We start from the raw sequence: 11,852 nt of genomic DNA, 5'->3' as shown, positions 1-11,852 counted from the left end.
TGGTGGGGGATATTGGTTCTCCCGGCTTCGGCAGATTGTTATCATCAACATTCTAGGGAAGGTTTTTATTTAGAAGTCAGTTGACTGGAAGAAAGCCACGGGATTAAGGATAGTACTAGTGGCCTGAAGAGATGAGGGAAGTCAGCTAGGCAGGTGAAGGACAGAAATTTTCAGAGCGTGGCTCTGAGATGAGGCCGCCGCGCTCTGCTGGGCCAGGTGCTCACGACCTTGTTACCATATCTTGCTCCTGAGCTTTTCCATAGCTTTGAACCCAGGCCTAGAGAATCTGGGAAACCCCTAGTGTATATCCATCTGCATGCTCTGAGATCAGCCCAGTAGCCCCATTTTATAGGTTAGGAAACTGAGGCACCGTGAGCTAGCTAACTGCTCCAGGGTCACCCACACAGTAGGTGGCAGAGCCAGGGAGACCTGGCTTTGACTTGTGCCATGAGCTCCCACCAGCGCTAGGCTTTAGGCTGCCTGGCTCAGCAGTGCGATGTCAACATCGCTGTGTTTCGCTCCCAGGTGCCTTTCCAAAGCACATCTCAGAGCAGAGATGCAGGCCTCTCTCCAGGCCCTCACCTGCCTGTGGCTGGCTGCCTCGGAGCCGCAGAGGGCGGCAGGTGGCTGTGGGAAGGCTCCTGCTCTGTGGGGACTGGGGCAGAGACCCTCAAAGATGCAGGGAAGCTGGTAACACAGAGTGTGGCCGTCATTGTCCCTCCAGGGCAGAGTTAGGGAGTGCTGGCCACGGGGTGGGAGATGAGCACAGCCAGGCTCCCCAGCATGGGGGCTCCTGGAGAATGCGCCCACTCCCCCTGCAGAATGGCGGTGGGGGAGAGGCTGCTTCCCTCCCTCCCAGCACTGCCAGCCTGGGCTCTTCTCCCTGGCACTGAGGGTCTCCATGCCTCACACCACCCGGGATGCAGAGGACGGAGAGCAGAGTCACAGGGGGAGAAAGGGATGCCATACACAGGGACAAGGTCCAGAGGGCTCCTGGTGACCACAGAGAAAGCACAGAGGTGCCAGAGTCCCCCTGAGGTGAAAAGTCCTGTCCCCAGCTCCTGAGATGCTCGGAGGCCTTGCTGCCCCTGGACTCCAGGTCCAGACTTGGTATGTGGGCAGCAGGAGGCCCCCGGCAGACCGCCAGAAGGAGAGGGGCCAGGCCAGGGCAAGGAGCTGCTGGGTCAGGGGCTCCAGGCCACCGCAGGTCATCCCATGCATGGTGGGATCCACCTGGCTTGGGCCTGGCTGGCTGGACCCTCAGAGCCTGGCTGTGTCCAGCCCCTTGAGAGGAGCCTGTTTTCTGCCCTGAACATTCTAGAGGTAGCAGGAGGCCAGGGTGTGGGACCCTTCCTCACCCTGAGAGGAGAATCGTCAAGTAAGCCCTGCTTTTGTTCTCCTGGGGACCTTGTGAGACTGAAACTCAAATCCCCCACCTCCAGGAGCCCCTCCCATTCCATGTCCCTGGGGGTGGCTCTGAAGAGGGACCGTGGCCTGTGTCCCCAGTCCCCATCCCAAGGCCACGCTTCCAGAAGGGCCCAACAGTCCCCCAGCCCATTCCCTTTATCCACCAGGCCCTCCCTGCCCACAAGTTGTCCCTGGTCCTGGCTAGTGGCCTTGGGGGCTGAGGACCTGTGATGTGTTGAAAAGAAATCAGCTTATGGATGAGTGAGACTCTCTGATAAAATGTGAGATATCTAGAGTGTCAGGCAACTTCCTGCAGGCACTGGGGACACTGTAGCCCTGTCAGTGTCACCCAGACAGGGTGTGACAAGCCCAGGGCCCCAGGCACCAACCTGATGTACCTCTCAGGAGCCAAGCAGACAGCAAGGCCCTGGCCCAGGGAGGTGGTGCTGGTGCAGGGCTGGAGGCTTCTTCCACGGGGTGGTGCCCAGGCCTGGCTGGCGGCTGCCCACCTTCAGGTCCCAGGGCCCCTCATTCCGGCACTTATGATACCCCCGAATCCTGGATCCTCAGCACCACGCCTTGCCAGACTTGTCAGATGCGCACATGCGGAGGAATCTTACCGCAGTTCGCTCATTGTGCTTCGCAGACACAGCGTTTTTGTTTTTTTTTTCTTACAAATTGAAGCTTTGTGGCAATTCCGCGTCAAGCCGATCTGCGAGCGCCATTTTTCCAACAGCTCAGATGACCATTAGCATTTTTTAGCAATTCAGTGTTTTTTAATTAAGGTCTGCACATTTTTAGAGACATGATGCTATTGCACACTTAAGAGACCACAGCCGAGGAGAAACACGGCTTCCACATCGAGACTCCCGCTATTACCATCGTTCTCTTTATTGTAGGCCTGGAAAGGAGCCGTCGGGTCCCCGAGGTCTGCCTGTGTGTCAGTTGCTGTCCTAAGCGCTTTCCTTAAGTCTTCGTCTTCTAAACAACCTACGATAGAGAAACCACCCTCCTACGTTTTAGGTGGAATGACATGAAGTACAGAGAAACACGTGCCTGGTGACGGTGACCAGGGTCTAGCCGGACAGCCTAGCTCCACAGTTGCCATTCTGAGCCCCATGCTGTGCTGCCGCTCTGTGGTTGACTGTTCTCTGGTCTGTTCCCACTAGACCGTGCTTTGTGAGGTCAGGTCCTCGATAAAGGCTGCCGACTGAGATCATGAATGGGTGGATGAAAGAAGGCCAACGTGGGGACTGGGGCGTGGCTCAGTGGCAGAGCGCTTGCCTAGCATGTGTGAGGCAGTGGGTTGGATCCTCAGCACCAGGTATCAATTAAAAAAAAAAAAAAGTCCACTGACAACTAAATATATATATAAAAAGAAGGCCAACATCACACTAAAATTGCCAGAGTCATGATGGACACTTAACATACAAACCTGCCTGTGTTCAAGGAGCCCAGACATGTCCCAGGCATGCGTCAACTCTCCACCAGCCCTGCTCGGCCGTGACTGGGACCTTCAATGAAACATCTCCGTCTTCTTCCACCTAAGAGAGGTTTTCTCCTCTTGTTTCTTCTGTCATTCCAATCCCCACGTCTGCTGCCTTCTCTGACTTAGATGTGGAAAACCCTCTATCCAATGTCCACGTCGTGCAGCTCTGGGTCGATGTTTGACAGGCCGGTGGGTGCCCTTTGTCGCTGTGCTGAGAGCCTTCTTTGTCTTGAGCACCCAGGACACTGGATCCACCTCGTTATTCAACCCACAGATTGAAGGCTTCAGATTTTGTCCGTCGTGTTTGCGATTTTAAATGGCAGGAGTCTGTTATTTAAAATCCAGATGCCCTATTGGATTTCCCTGGAAATGTAAACTACGGTTGTTTGACCTTTTCCTTCCGCTTACTGTGTCCCCCCCTGAGCGGTTCTTGTGCTAGTGGAGTGGGGGTCTCTCCTTCACTGCCCTGGAGCTCCTCATGGAGGGGGAGGGTGTTTTCTGGTTGTCCATACATATTTGAAGATGAAGGAGGTGTAGACAAAATGTTCAATTTCTGGAATGTTCCTCAGGCCCAGCGTCATGAGTGGCGGCTCTGGCTGGGAGAGCCCTGGTTAGGGTAATTGAGGGAAGAGGCCTGTGGCCAGGAGGAATCTGTGGGTCTGATTTTCTGAGTAAAAGGCTCCGCTTCCCTGTGGGACCCTTAAAATGCCCAGGGCACTGTCTGAGCCTTTGTTTGATTGTTGCTAAAACAGAATGGCACAGACTGGGTAATTTTTGAAGAAGGGGAACTTATTCCTCACAGTTTGGAGGCCAAGAAGTCCAGTAGCAAGGTGCCAGCTTCTGGCGAGGGCCTCCTGGCTCTCTCGTGACATGGCGGGGACACCCTGTGGGGAGACTGCAGCTCAGGGCCCTCTGCCTCTTCCTATGAAGCTGCTAATGCCCTCAGGGTCCCCACCCTGATGACCTCATCTTACCCTGATTATCTCCCCAAAGCCCCACGTCTCCATGTGAACTTAACACCTAAACTCTGGAGAACACGTCCCACCGTGGCAGGTGCTGCCTGGTTCCCCAGCCCCAGCACCCAGCTGGGAAATTCCACTTAGTGACTCTAGAGCATTACACTGGCCTTGGACCTTGACCTCTGGGCACACACAGCTTAGAGCTAAGCTTGGGGACACAGCTGATCAGCACAAGCCCCTTCCAGGAGTCACCCCTGTGCCTGTGGCCTGCACACCCCCCCCCAGCCTCTCCCTGGGCTCCCTTCTCCCAGGAAAGGCCGTGGCTTTTGAGCTCACTTTCCCCCTCTTTCATGGGGCGTGGGCCTTCGGGTCTGTGGCTTTCGCTGTCCCTGTGACCTCAGGTCTTTGCGTCCTGTGAAGATTCTTTGCCTGGTTTGCCTTTGCCCGGCTTTCCTTCACTGAGTTGAGTGTCCACGTGAATTCCTCCCTCGGTCCACGTGGATTTGGGGAGGGAGGAGAGAGAAATGAGAACTTGAGCACCAAGCCCACCCCGTGCCCCCTGGGAGACCAGGGAGCGAACCTCAGGAACCCAGCAGCTTCCCACCAGGGTCCCATTGCCTAGGGCTCAGGAAGGGAAGGGGCTGGGGCTGAGTTTACCCAAACAGTCCTCTGCTCATCGTTATGTGGGCCTGGACAGGGACACCCCGCTCCAGGATGTCAGGGCTGACGGCGAGGGCCTGGCTCAGGTGAGGGCCTGGGTCAGGTGGGGCCTGGGTCAGGTGAGGGCCCGGCTCAGGTGAGGGCCCGGCTCAGGTGAGGGCCCGGCTCAGGTGGGGCCTGGCTCAGGTGGGGCCTGGGTCAGATGAGGTCAGGCAGCAGCCCATTTGTCCCTCAGACTTGGGAGTTCGTAATGGGGTCCGTTACATGCAGCCTACACAGTGGATTCCCTGGAACCTCAGCGGTCTCCGGTGCCAAATGAGTCAGCAGTGTTCACCACCATGTGACTGGCTCCCCCAGGTCCTCTTCGGGTTGAGGTAAGGGCTCCTAGACAGCTAGAGCGTCACACAGTACTGGCTATGACATTGGCCAGGGGCCAGGGCGGATGTGGGCCGACCTAGAGACCAAGATGGAAAAATCCTCCCCAACCAGGGAGTTCTCAGGGCCCGGGTCAAGAAAACAGCGTGAGGTGGCCAAGAGGTGGGGACCGTGGTTAACGGGCTTACAGGTTAATCCAACATGTGACCAGGATAAGCTTACTCCAGAGGGGCTGGAGGTCAGCTTCTGCCCCCTCACCAGAGAGAGGCTGTGAAGTCCTGAGATTCTGAATCATCATCGAGGCCCCCAGGAGAGTCGTACCCCATAAAAACCTGCTCTGGAGAGAGTTCCCCTGGGGGATAATTCCTGTAATTCGAATCTTTAAAATGTATGGGTCCCAAAGTCTCCTGGCCATCCCCACTGTCTGCCCAGAGCTGACCTGATACTGGGCCTCCCAAGGCCTTAGTGGAGTCCATCCCAGTGTCGCCCTTCGTCCTGAGAGTCCCCGGGTGCTCAGACCCCCTTCTCCCATGCCTCCTGGCCCAGCCTCAGGACTTTTGCACATGCTCTTCATCTGCCTGGAACACCACCCGCATGTCCCCTCTATCACATCTGTGCCCTCTCAACTCCTCCCTGAGCCCCCAGTAATGCCTCCCGCCTTTGTCCCCTATATGTTGGGTCCAGCTGATGGCGCACCGTCAGAGTGTGTGTGATGACTTCACATCATTGTACCCGCTGGACGAACCTCCTTGCCCATTCACCTTGGGTCCCCCGTGTCCCGCATGGGGCTGGCTCCACGTGTCCGTGGAGGATTCCTTCCCAGCCTCTGGGAGCCGCTCTTGGTAAGTGGGTGGGAACTGGTGAGAAAACAAGTTCAAGAACTAAGTGGAATGGAAGCGTCTGGTCGTGTCCTGGGGCTGCTGGGACAGATGCCCACCCCCACCCGGGGGGCTCACAGCCGCAGACCCCTGGAGGCCCCAAGTCCAAGTTCAAGGAGTGGCGGAGACACGCTCTGTCCCCAGGCTCCAGGAGCTGCCTTTCTGCTTCCCGTTGCCGGTGGATCCCGGGGTTTCTTGGCAGGTGGCTGCGTCTGCCCGACCTCGGGCTCCTGTCACCGTCTCCCTTGTCTCCCTTGCTCCGCTGTGAGTCTCTGATGGGGACACGCATCACTGGATCTTACCAGGAGGACCCAGGATGAGCTCCACTTGAGACCGTTAACTGCAGCTGCAGGGACACTTTTACAAATAAGGTCCCAGTCACAGGGTTTGGGCATGGATCATTTGGGGGCCACCATTCAGCAGGCACCAGGGGTGACCCAGTGCCCTGAACTGTGGGGTCATCCTCTGGTGACCACAGGCAGCATCGAGAGAACTGGTCTCCAGGGTTGGCACCTGGATTTGGTCCTTGTTCTATCACCCGCCCCCACCCCATCCCCAGGGCAGGTGCTTCCCCCTCTCAGCCTCTTCCATCTGCAGCAAGATGGGGGGGGGGGGACACCTCTCAGGACCCTTTTGTCTGCGTCTCCAACCTGGGGTCCCTTGAGTTTATTGGTGCACACAAAGGGGACCCCAGAGGCCGCAGACACCTGGAGGGAGCTGAGTGTCTTGGTCACCGCCCAGTTGTGTCACCTTTCAGATTTAGAGAGCCATTTAACACCTCTGGGCATCAATGTCCCATCAGTGGCTGGCCCACCTCCACGGTTGTCCCGAGCAGGTCCCAGTCATGCTGATGATCAGCCCTGGGCTGGTGTGCGGTTGTAGGGGCCACTATGAACCAGCAGTCACCCCTACAAAGAAGGTTGGGACCCACTGCCTTAGACTGGGGTCCCCAAAGCCTGTGTGAAACAAAGATTTGAAGGCACATAGTTTCTTTTGGAAGTGATCCCAGGAGGCTCTGGGGGGATGGGGGACGGGGAAGGGAAGGGAGCCCCATCGTGGGCAACGGGGGGAGGGGGGCGTGAGGGAGCCGGGGAGTTAATCCACCAGGTCCTCTGTCATTGGTTAGAGGCCTCTCTGGGGGCATTAAGGCCACAACATTTTAGTCGGCTCCAAGTCCCTTGGAGCTTCTGCAGCAGAGGAAGCCCTGGGGTGCCCGCCGCGGGCTGAAGGAGGCCTCAGGGAGAAGGCTGCTGCCCCCCCACCCCAGACGCAAGGGAAATCAACCAGAGTGGGCCAGCGCGGGATGAGCCGCGTGGCTGGCAGGACACCACTGTGGCTGCTCAGAAGTCACCCGTGTGCAGACGCTGCGGCTCTTACATCCGGTCAAAGCTCAGAGGGGCTCACAGCGTGAGCCCACAGAACAAGAGCAAACCCCGTGCAGGAGCCCGGCAGGTGTGCCCGCTCAAGGCCCAGGTGTGGCATCAGACTTCCTAAACAGCAGCTCAGCCCCTCCCCTGCCACCCCTCCTCCCTAGTCCCCAAGGTCCTGAGGCCTTGGTTCTCAGCCTCCTTCCACATCAAGGACCAGGCCAGCTGGACTCCACCACAGTGGACCACATAACAATGGTGCAGGAGGAGAAGGAGGAGAAGCCCTGCCTCACCTCGAATGAGCAGGAGAAGATGCACCAGCTCCTCAAGGCGGGGAGTGCAACTCTGAAATCCAAACCTGATAAGAGCTGGGCCCGTGGGGCAGGCCTGGAATCCCTGAGCTGGGAGGCTGAGGCAGGAGGATGGCGGGTTCAAGGCCAGCCTCCCCAAAGCTGGACCGTAAGCAACTCAGGGAGACCCTGTCTCTAAATAAAGTACAAAATAGGGCTGGGGATGTGGCTCAGTGGTCCAGTGCCCCTGAGGTCAATCCCCGGTACCCTCTGACGCCCCCCAAAAAACTGTTAACAATTTTGCCAAGAAAGGAACAAAGAAAACTGCAGTCCAGTCTTAGATGTGGACATTAATGATGCAAAGATCCATGAAAACCTCTAAACAAAGCATGAAGGACCAGGTTCCGGCCGCACAGCTAGGCCATCCACAGCTGGCCTCGGGGGGTCGGTCCTGGAATGAAAGTCGGCTCCACCAGGAAATCCGTCCAGAAAATCCGTCATATCCATGGGAGGAAAGTCACTCCGGCAACTTTGCAGGTGTGAAAAGGCAGGTGAGAAATTCGACAACTATTGTTGATTAAAGAAAAACAAACCACGAAAGAATTCCCTCATCGCCGGAGGAGGAGGAGGAGGAGAAGGCCCTTCTAATTATGACTCGAGATCCAAAAGCCAAAACGGAAGAAGTTGATAAATTCAATTACAAAAGAATTCTGCATGCCAAAGACGAACAATAACAACAACACGACGTCAAAGACAAATTGGAAACAGACATTTAAAACTTATGTCACAGGCAGAGAACCAACCTCCCCAATCTATAAAGGGCTTGTCACAAGCGAAAAATAGGCAAAGAATGTGAAAAAAAAATGGTTCATAGGAAAAGAACCACAAATGCATCTTAAATATGTTAAAAGATGCCCCACTCTGAAGACAAAGGCAAAAATAAGCTACCCTGAAGCATTTCTTTTTGGCACTGGGGATTGAACCCAGAGGGCTTAACCACTGTGCCACACCCCCAGCTCTTTTAAAAATATTTTATTTAGAGACAGGGTCTCACTAAGTTGCTCAGGGCCTCACTAAATTGCTGAGGCTGGCCCCGAACTGGTGATCCTCCTGCCTCAGCCTCCCAAGCTGCTGGGATTACAGGCATGTGCCACCATGCCCCGCTCTGGGGTATCATGTTTTAACTGTGATACCAGGGAAACCCCTACAAGTGCGGTAACAGTGGTCGTTGGTAGGGAGCAGGGGACAGTATTAAAGGACATGTCCCTGGGGAGCCTTCCAGGGTACGAGCCCCCTTCTGGAACTTTATCCTACAGAGGTACCAGCGTACATCTGAAATGGCGTGAGTGCAGAGTTATCCGTTTGCCCCTCCTTGTACAATAAGCTTTTTAGCACAGTCCAAGTGGCCGCCAATAGGAGACCCATTAAGTAACGCAGCTGTAACATACAGAGGGGGTGCTCTGGGACAGCACCTAGGAGATTGCGTGGGAAGCACATGCAGAGTGGAAAACTCCCTTTTGTGTAAAAAGAAGTAAAATGAGAATACGAATCGACCCTTGGGCATAGTTTTGGAAAGAAACTCTGAAGGGACGCACAGAACTAAAAATGGCCACCTGGGGGTTGGTGTGCCAAGTGGGGACAGTTTGGCTGCTAGAGTGGACAGACTTTTCATTGAACACCTTTTTTTCTATTTTGGTCTGTGTGAATTTACTATCTATTCAGTACTTTGAAAAGCTTAGCCTGTGTTTGAAAATTCATTAAGATTGTTCTGGAAGAATATGCCTGCCAGGTGGCAAGGCCAGGGGCAGTTGGGAAAGGGGTCTTACTCGTCGTTTACACACTTCCGGAGCACCGGGTTGTTGCTGTGTGCGTACGACTTCTTAATCAAAATAACTAATTATAATGATTATGTGAACATATTTCTGAATACTTTTTTTAAAAAGTGTTTACATGGGTCCCTCCGGGGAGTGGGACAGTTGGGGTCAGGGCAGTAGCTCCCTCTCTTCTATAGCTGAGCTTGTGGTTTCTCCTCTGTCCATGCTGGGGCAGGAGAGGGCTGGGCTGGGTGGTGCGGGAAGAAGGCAGGGCCTTGGCCTCTGGTCACTGGGAAAACCCTAGAGCGGTGGCCCTCAGGTGGGGGCAGAGGACTGAAGAGGGAATACCTGAGCTTGCCCTTATGGTGGCCCTTCAGTAGCTCCCCACCAGTGGGCTACAGCCTGCTTTCTAGACATGAAGGAAATCTGACATTTTAGGGCCACTGTTTCTTTGATTTTCTGATGGATCATTGGGCACCTTTACATGGCCCTTGGGAAACGCAGTGGAACTTGAGCCCCAGAGAGCCGCAGTGTGCACCCAGGGAGGAGCCTCCCTGCTGACCAGTGGCCACCCAGGGCTCCCAGGACCCCAGTTGGATCTGAAACATTGTAGCTTCAACTGGGAAAGAAAAAAAGGAAGAACTATCAGTCAATTACAATGGAGCTGGTGCTGGTGGGGATGGCGGGGATGGTGATGGTGACGATGATGGTGATGATTGTGGTGCTGGTGGTGCTGGTGGTCATGGTAGTGATGATGGTGGTGGTGGTGATGGTGATAGTGAGGATGGGGTGATGATGATAGTGGTGATGGTAGTGGTGATGAAGATGTTGGTGATAGAGATGGTGGTGGTGATGATGGTGATGATTGTGGTGATGGTAATGGTGGTGATGATGGTGGTGATGAAGATGGTGGTGATAGTGATGGTGGTAGTGATGGTAAGATGGGGATGGTGTTGATGATGATAGTGATGGTGATGGTGATGGTAATGGTGGTGATGATGGTGATGATGATGGTGGTGATGAAGATGGTAATGATGGTGAGGATGATGATGGTGATGTGGGCCATCATGACTAATTTTTTTCTCTTTTTGTACCAAGGATTGAACCCAGGGGCTCTTAACAACTGAATCACATCCCCAGCCCTTTTTTTTTTAAATATTTTGAGACAGGGCCTCACTGGGTTGCCTACAGTCTCACTAAATTGCTGAGGTTGGCTTCAAACCTGTGATCCTCCTGCCTCAGCCTCCTGGGCCTCTGGAATTACAGGTGTGTGCCACCCCACCTGGCTCATAACTAATATTTACTGTGAGTCTCATTCATTTTCTTTTTAATCTTACTAGGTGAAGCAGAGGCCTCCATCTTAGAGACAAGGACCCTAGAGTCTAGAGAAGGGAAGTGAACTGCCTAAGGTCCTTTGGCAGCCGGCCTGGGTTTTGGTTTATTTGAAGGAGTCCTTAGCCAGGAAGTCAACCCCAGTGGCAATTCTGGTTCTGAGTAACAAGGGCTTACTTTACCCAAATTAATCTAATGAGACACCTGGGGGGCTTAGTGACTGTAATCTGAAGCTACCCACCTTCTTCCCCAAGCCTGCTTCTCCCCCAAGAGGTGTACCCCTAGGGGATGGGCCCCACAGGCAGGATGAGCCCGTTCTTACAAATGTTGCAGTTCCAGGTGGGACCACCAGGTGGCGGAGCAGCTGCACCAAGCCCTGCCCCCAGCAGTCCCAGGGACAAAAAAAAAAAAAATTAAAAATTAAAAATTCCTTGGCCTGGAAGGGGAAAGTCAGTTGGAGATTCCGGGAGCCTTCTGGCAAATCCGGGAGGATTGACCTTCTGCTGTAAGCAAAGCCTAGGGTGTCCGTGACTGGCAAAGGGCAGGAAAGAAGAAAAAAATGCTAAAAGCATATGGAAGAGCAAGGAGAAAGGGAAATGGATTCCTGACTCCAGCAGCCCCCGGGCCAGAGATTCTGGAAGTGAGACCCACCTCTCAGGCCGCTCAATCCCTGGGGCTTATTTTTAAATGGAACTGGGCCCAGCCTCACCCGTGCATGTTTGGCTGTGGTTCTGGATACGAGCTCAGGTGTGCAAACCCCGGCACAGCCACCCTCCATTGCAGGAAGTCGGAAGGCAGAGAGGCGTCCCCAGGTTGCGTCCAGGGTCCAGGCTTCTCCAGCGAGGACAGAGTTTGCCCCACGCAGGGCTGAAGTACAGGTGTTTGCACGGGAGGCCTGGCCTTTGGATGGCCGAGGCGGTGGCTAGGCCCAATTAGCTCCGCTCCTGCCACCTCCTGTGCTTTCGTTTGACTTGGTTCCCTCTCCCTTTGCTATTTTAAAATTCAGAATGAGATCCAGCCCAGAGAGGCAGAGTAAGGAAGGAACCTGGCTTTGAAATTCAGGCCTAGGATCCGGACGCCCTGGCTTCCTGGCTGGCCGCCATCTTGGCCGAGTTCCCCAGGCCCTCTGGGGAGGTTCTCAGAAGTCCAGGGCCTAGACACCCACCCACACTTTCAGCACTCCTCAGACCTCTCCGGAACTGACTCAGCTGCCTTCCTCTCACACCCTGGGAGGTGACGGGGGGGCGGGTGCTGGCCCTAATTTTGACCCAAATCCTGTAT

At 54.8% G+C, this 11,852-nt stretch overlaps 1 long non-coding RNA gene across 2 annotated transcripts; it reads right to left on the bottom strand.

Moving 5' to 3' along the window:
• Positions 1 to 2,114: 2,114 nt before the first annotated feature.
• On the bottom strand, positions 2,115 to 11,722 carry LOC124093132 (uncharacterized). Of its 2 annotated transcripts, XR_006851856.2 has the most exons (4): positions 11,281 to 11,722; positions 5,587 to 5,747; positions 4,192 to 5,468; positions 2,143 to 3,780 (listed from the first exon to the last, which is right to left on the bottom strand). It is a non-coding gene; the product is annotated as an uncharacterized LOC124093132 (long non-coding RNA). The 2 variants fall into 2 exon arrangements; XR_006851855.2 differs by having other exon boundaries at positions 2,115 to 3,780; positions 4,192 to 5,747.
• Positions 11,723 to 11,852: the final 130 nt, after the last annotated feature.

This window comes from Marmota monax, unplaced genomic scaffold (genome assembly GCF_021218885.2).
Source record: "Marmota monax isolate L192 unplaced genomic scaffold, Marmota_monax_Labrador192_F-V1.1 WCK01_AAM20220418_F8-fsc00038, whole genome shotgun sequence".
Lineage (NCBI taxonomy): Eukaryota > Metazoa > Chordata > Mammalia > Rodentia > Sciuridae > Marmota > Marmota monax.
The sequence above is the reverse complement of the archived record's forward strand: the minus strand, read 5'-3'. Positions and strand labels throughout refer to the sequence as shown.